This window comes from Rosa rugosa, chromosome 1 (assembly GCF_958449725.1).
Source record: "Rosa rugosa chromosome 1, drRosRugo1.1, whole genome shotgun sequence".
NCBI lineage: Eukaryota > Viridiplantae > Streptophyta > Magnoliopsida > Rosales > Rosaceae > Rosa > Rosa rugosa.
In genome coordinates, this window is record NC_084820.1 from 21,167,869 (window position 1) to 21,174,794 (window position 6,926).

At 39.6% G+C, this 6,926-nt stretch overlaps 2 long non-coding RNA genes across 4 annotated transcripts; both read left to right on the forward strand.

Annotated features, from left to right (window-relative positions):
• Positions 1-3,748: 3,748 nt before the first annotated feature.
• On the forward strand, positions 3,749-5,017 carry LOC133706390 (uncharacterized). 2 transcript variants are annotated; one of them, XR_009855335.1, is made up of 3 exons: positions 3,749-4,022; positions 4,101-4,264; positions 4,907-5,017. It is a non-coding gene; the product is annotated as an uncharacterized LOC133706390 (long non-coding RNA). The 2 variants fall into 2 exon arrangements; XR_009854217.1 differs by having other exon boundaries at positions 3,751-4,022; positions 4,896-5,017.
• Positions 5,018-5,110: 93 nt separating this feature from the next.
• Positions 5,111-6,330, forward strand: LOC133730361 (uncharacterized). 2 transcript variants are annotated; one of them, XR_009859261.1, is made up of 4 exons: positions 5,111-5,196; positions 5,394-5,530; positions 5,640-6,206; positions 6,307-6,330. It is a non-coding gene; the product is annotated as an uncharacterized LOC133730361 (long non-coding RNA). The 2 variants fall into 2 exon arrangements; XR_009857412.1 differs by lacking the exon at positions 6,307-6,330 and having other exon boundaries at positions 5,373-5,530; positions 5,640-6,057.
• The last annotated feature ends 596 nt before the right edge of the window (positions 6,331-6,926 follow it).

Consider the following 6,926-nt stretch of genomic DNA (forward strand, 5'->3'; position numbering starts at 1 on the left):
AGGTCCTTCCGATTCAATTCCGTCAGTTTCTAACGTTAACTGCTGACGTGGCATTCCAACTCAGCAAAAGTGGGACCCACACGCATGTGAAATTCCCAAAATGACCCTGGGCAACAGAATATGGAAAAATCCAAAATTAATTCCAGTTTTGAGGTTAAGGAGATTCGAACCCCTCCCAAAGCATATGCAAATGAATGGCCCAACCACCAGACCACTTGCATAGTTTTGGTATATTGCAAACAAAAATAGTATATATCTACATAATAGTGTTTTTTTTTTTAAAATATCCACCCACCTCTCTCCTCCTCTCCTCTTCTTCTTCCGCAACCCACGCTCCCAAAGCCTCCTTCTCCTGCTCCATGCCTCGCCCTCCAAATTGAAATCGCCGAAACCACAGACGAAACTCCAACAGCACCACCACCACCGTCCCCACCGCCAAGCCCGCCTTCTACACTTCTTCTGACCCTGAAACTTCCAAGCCACCTTCAACCTCAACAGCCTCTACCACTCCTCCCACTCCTACCTCTGCCACTTCCTCGCCTCCGCCGCCGAAGCCGCGGACGACCTCCAGACCCTCGTCTCAGTCGACGTTGACCGCAGGATAGTCGTCTCCTGCCGGCCCTCCACGCTGCGATTCGTCGTGTTGACCTGCGCCGTCGTGCTGGGGTTTTGGTTGGGTTGGTGAGGTTAGGGTTTGGGAGCGGGTTGGGTTACGGAAGGGAGAAGGTGGTGACGAGGAGGGATAGGAGTCTTGGAGGGAAAGAGGTTGTGGTAGCGAGGATAGAGAAGCCAAGAGCAGAGGAGGTTAGAGTCAAGAAGAACAGGGGTTTGGCGATTTTGGATAATCACCTATCGTCGGTGAGGAAGAGCTCAATGGTGGTTGGGATGGAGAGAGTGTTTAAGAATTGGGTTCGCTTCGGGGAGAAGCTTCCCCAATGGTGGCCAACTGCAACTTCCCCAAGAGAAAGAAGAGGAGGAGAGAGGTGGGTGGATATTTTAAAAAAAAAAACACTATTATGTAGATATATACTATTTTTGTTTGCAATATACCAAAACTATGCAAGTGGTCTGGTGGTTGGGCCATTCATTTGCATATGCTTTGGGAGGGGTTCGAATCTCCTCAACCTCAAAACTGGAATTAATTTTGGATTTTTCCATATTCTGTTGCCCAGGGTCATTTTGGGAATTTCACATGCGTGTGGGTCCCACTTTTGCTGAGTTGGAATGCCACGTCAGCAATTAACGTTAGAAACTGACGGAATTGAATCGGAAAGACCTATTGGACGAGAAAATAATACCGCAAGGGTGTTTTTGATGAAATTGAAAGTCGAGGGACTGAATTGATGCGAGGTCCATACCACAGGCTGGTAAACAGTATTTAGCCCTTTAAATTAGTAAAAACAAAATTGAAGTTATCAAAAAAAGAAATATGGAGTGTGGATTGTGGATTGTAAAATGGAGAGTGTAGATTTCATTCCCCATAATAATTTACGGTGTTTGGCTCCAATTTTGTTGCAGCTGGTCAACAGTCTCTTTTCTGCGCGGGCGTGCCAGCACCGTTCGGGTGCGGTCGTCGGGGGTGTCCCTTGACCTGACTTCTTTCAAGCAATTGTGGACGAGGAGAGCACCAACCTCGTCGTGGGATTCTTTGTGCCTCGTGGTGAGGACTTTTGCTAATCTTCTTGCGTCACCAAATCGATACTCGATGTTGTAGATCGAGCAGAGCGAGAACCACCGAGAAGTAGAGAGAACTTGCTAAAGCGTGACTTTAGCTTGGCTGGGTTGCTAGGGCGTTACCCTTGCTTGGCTGGTTCTGTAACCGTTGTGGTCGCGGCACTACCGTCGGCTCCCGAGGAGACTAGGACCGAAGCACGTTGACAGAGGGTTTGGTGGCACTGGAAGTCTGCTTCTGAGAAGACTAGGACTAGGAGTATGATCACCGGTAAGAGAAAGAGAAGGAGAGGAGTTGCTCTTAGAGAGGTTTGCTCTAGAGAGAACTTAGATCATCTTAGAGATGTTGTTGTTGAATGTGAATGTGTGAATTGTGTTTCAATGTAACCTCTATTTATAGGCTACCATGCCAACTACTTTGGCATTAAACAAATGAAAGTGGAGCACTAATTGGAGATAAAAGAGGTGGAGGTGTAGGTGGAGCACTAATAGGAATGATGAATTTGGGAGATAAGGGAGGTGGAGATGGAGGTGGAGCACTAATAGGAATGATGAATTTGGGAGATAAGGAAGCACTTTCGGCTCCTTTATTCCTTCATGTATATCTCCATCAGAAATTCAGATTCTGGCCATGATGTCTTCATAAAAAATGTTCCACTATGAATCTAGATCATGCTGACCAAATTTCAGAGCTTTCTTCCATGTGGTTGGGCCGAAAATGCTGTTGGACCTCTTACAGGTCCAGTTTTCCAGTTTTGCTTCTGTAGAAAATTGGGCTGATTGTTTGAAGGCCTTCCACTCAAAAAAAGCTCTTGCACTCTTCATAAGAAATGATCCTTGGGCTGTCTAGAATGGATCTGGAAAGTTTCAGCACATTTAGATTTCATTTGGTTAGTCTGCCACCCCTCCTTCCTTGTCTAGCTCGGTTTTTCCTAGCCGAAGTAGGAAAATATGCTAAAGTTGACTTGTCATACTTCCATAGTAGGCTTTATTTAGCCTCTAAATATATATTTCGAACTTGTCGACAATATATAGCTTGAGCCACTGATATTGGCTCAATTTCTCCAAGACGTGCCTTGTCAGGCCAAAATGTTCATTTTGGGTCCAAACATACGGTATTGAGCATGCTACAACAACAATAATTTATAGTATTTGAATGGGCTTTGGGCCATGTTATGGTTGCTTTTTTTGTTGTTTAAATTACATATGAGATGTAGATGGCCTGCTTATCATGTGATTTATGGGGATTTCGAACAACAGTCTTTTGTTTGCCTTGTTGTTTTGATGTTGATTTGAATTTCATCTTTCTTTGTTGTTAGCTCTTAGTAAGAGCTATTGCACAATACAACTTTAGGAAATCTGTTATGCTTATGAAACTAGGACCACTGTGCTTTTGGTAGATATGTTGTATGAATTGTTTAAACACTACATTTAGAAGTAGTTGCAACAACATAGTTTGGGTTTTGATTTAGTCCTTTTTTTGTTCGAGACAACAAATATTTGATAATTTTGTGTTGGTTGTTAACCACATTGACAACATTCATTAAAAACAATACAAAAGTCATTTCGGTATTTTCAACTATCATAATCAATCCATATTATGTCATTGTAACCACCAAAATACTTTCATAATAGTCATGATTGTTTCATATTTAACCTGATAATAAAAGATCCCATCAGTTCAGTAGGTAATCAACTAATTTGCTAGCTTAGCAGATTAACATGATCGATAAAGGTAATAGATCATATAACCAAGGCAAAAAACCGCTAGCTAGAATAGATCAATTGCATGAATAATAATGTCAGTTCTATTTATATGCACAACAGTAGTTCCTATCTACTTATCTACAAGAGACTTACTGCACTAGTGATATGAAAACATGACAACATGATTTGCTCATTCAGCTGAACCTGATGTCCTGATCAATCTCATTTTCTGTGTAAACGAGAATTGTATTTCTTTCCAACTGCAACAAGGAGCAAGTTATTAGAATATGTCCCACTGGTAACCAAGTTATACTAGTCCATTATAGTATCGAAAGCAGTGCATATTTACTATATACCAAACGTCAGTTACTGTTTATAAGCACTGTTCCTAAGAACCCGATTTAAAGTGACGCTTTTGCCCTTGCTTTTTTTCCCTCAATTACAATTTGCTGAGCCTTCACCTACGTCCACACAGACAGAAAGAGAGAGCTAGGAGGGCCTCATCTTAAGGTATAAACTGAAGGCGATACAAGCTATTACATCGTTGGGATCATCACGGGAGAAGGGAAAAGATTGGCTTCTGTTCGGTTTGGATAAGTGGTCGGCTGTTGGTTCTGTGGATTGTCAAAGGTTTAACATCGAAGGTATTGCGTGGTAGATTTCTAGATTTTTGGATTTTTGTTGTCGTTGCCTTTGAATTGATATGGGTTTTCATGTTTTAGGGATATTGTTTGTTGTGGAGTTTGCGATTTGAGTAATTGGTTGGAGGAGGTTGGAGGTGAGATTTTGATTTGGGTTTCGCAGTTTTCAGTATTGTGGACTGGAGTATCTCCCTGTTTTTGCTTTGTTGATTGGATTTTGCCTCATCCAGCATCGACTTGATTAGGTATTACCTTTTGTTCTTGATTAATTGCTATCTTCTTGATTTGCATATGAAATAAGGGATGCTTTTAGTTGTTTGAGTTCAAAACATTGGTGTTTGGTGATTGGGTTTGGGGATTTACTTGATGTTCTGCAAATATTGAAACATTTGATAGTAGAAAAATTGCTCTTTTTTATTTTTTTTTTATAAACTACTGTGGTGGATTTTAAGGCTATGTTACTGATCGAGTTCTAGAAGATGATATAATCAATTTTCAGTTGTGGTTAGGATTTTAGAAATTGGAATTTTGAGGTTTTATGTTCTTTATGGTTTCCATGTCTACGGTTTGAAGTTTATAACAGTAGTGCATATTTGTGAGAAGGAAATGATGAGTTGTTGTTCTTGAAATAGGAAATTGGTAGAATCAGATATAGTTTTGTGTTTGCAGCAGGTGTTGTTTTGGTGGTATTAGAGTAGTGTTGTTGTTGTCAATTTGTTTTAGTTTCCAAGAGTTTAATTAAGGTCCACAAATCTTTAATCAGTTTGTCCCAAATTAGGATTGACCCAATCATCATACATATTGCTATAAATCCAATTGCTCAGCATGCATACGCCTTTATTTTAATTATTCCCCTCAACTGCTTATTTTGCCTAGCTAAGCTGCAGCCTCTGAAGAACAAGAAGAAAGCAAACCATTAGCCTCAATTCTTTTTTAGCATCAATGGCATGGAAACAGAGCCAATGAGTAATGCTGAGAATTCCAGCGCAAAACCCGAGGCAAATTTTTGCCCTTTTCCTCTGTTTTTAGTTGATTCGTTTTTCACCTTAGATTAATTTCTTAAAGCTTCAATTTTTCTTTGTTTTGTTTGTAGTATTCTTTGCCTCAAGTGGGAAGGAGTTGGGAAAGTGGAAATCCCCATGAGGCTGTAGATTTCTGGGGTTTGACCAAAACCAAGGTGAGCAAAAACTCCCCAAAGTTTGATTCTTTATCTCTCAGATTTTCATTTGGTTGTGGAAACAGTTTCTTGGGTTTTGATTCAATTGGTCTGTTTTGAGTTTGATTGTTGTGTGTGAGTGGATTGATTGTCAGAATACTTCAGGATCTGAATTGCGTGTAAATATTTTGACTCAGGATTTCATATGTTGAAAACAGGGGAAGAGAGGGTTTGGATAGATTTAGTGAAGAGGTTGACGTTGAGAAGGTTCTTTGATTTCTGGACCTCCCACAAAGAGTTTGCCCCTTTGATTGACCAAGTTTTGAGCAAAATATAACACCTCTTGCAGACATAAGTAAGACTACCACTTCCTTATAGCTCCTCTTTCTTTCTTCTGTTTTGAATCTATTTGTCACAATTGTCCTGTGTTTTCAAATTACTGATATAAAAATTGTCAATAAAAGGTTGTTGACCAATCCACTGCAGTAGAAGAAAGTCTACTGGTCGAAATGATTTATGTATTGAATATACGCCTAAAATAGTGCAAAACCATGGTATTAGTCAAGAAAAACATCGTGCTACATCAAGCTTCAACAAAGGAAATTCTCAACGCAAGCTAGATCAAGAGATTTTCGATCGAACCAGATTTAAGCCATCAAACAACCAAAGAAGTTTGTGCAGTAATGATGGCAAATGTTTAGAAAACTTGATTACAGCAGGGATTCCACTTTACAGGAGAGCTCAGAAGCAACAGTCTATGCAATCTTCTGCACAACTGTTGGTTATTTTCATCAGAGTGTTAGGCTTCAATGGCTAACACATATACACAATTGTTTATTGACATAACATTTCCTTTATTTCAATTTGCTGCCATTTGCTCCATGTTAATGCTCATCAAATCATCAAGTTGTTGACAAGTTAATTTCATTGATAAACAACTTTCTTTGATGATGGAAAAAGAAGTTTGCAGCTGCCGAAGATAAATGCTATTTTGTATATAGCAAAACGTTGAAGCAAGAGCCAAGGGATAAGTAAACTTCAAACTTAGTCTATTTTTTGAACACTATGATAAAATCATCCTTTAAGTTATAAGAGGAAAAGAAGACATTATGGTTACGATTCACCCCGCAGCAAAGCGCGGGCGCTGTTGCTAGTTACTTTAGTAGCAAAGTCCAGGTTCTTGTCTTTCACTATTTCCTTCATGTAACGCGTACGCATAATCCAATACCCAAATGTCTTATCAATCTTTTGATTTAAAATGCCTGGAAAATAATAAATCAAGTATTTACTGGTACTAGAAAATACCATACCATATCAGGAAGTACGTAAAATCTTAAATGATAGTACAAAGCAGACAATTAACTTGCCGCAAGATTTTTTCACTGAAATACTTTCCTCCCTTTCCTATTCTTTTGGGCATTGTAGATTTTAATGGAGCTTCAAAATCATGGTTAGAACATCAAAATATGTAATCCATGATGTATAAACAACACCAACTAATCGACTTATATAGCATAAAATAAGGACAAGACACTTGTCCACAATAGTTCTCCATTCACCAGTGATGAGTCGCCTCTTTAACGAATTCATAGTGTATGACTTCTTGATCCGAATTCACAACAGTCAACATCCAATGACAACTATGCCACAATGAAAATACAAGGACAGAATACGTTTTCTGGAAAACGGGGATTGCAGGCTATGGATCAATCCTTACTGGGCAGCAGAAACCAAAATAGACAAACAGAACA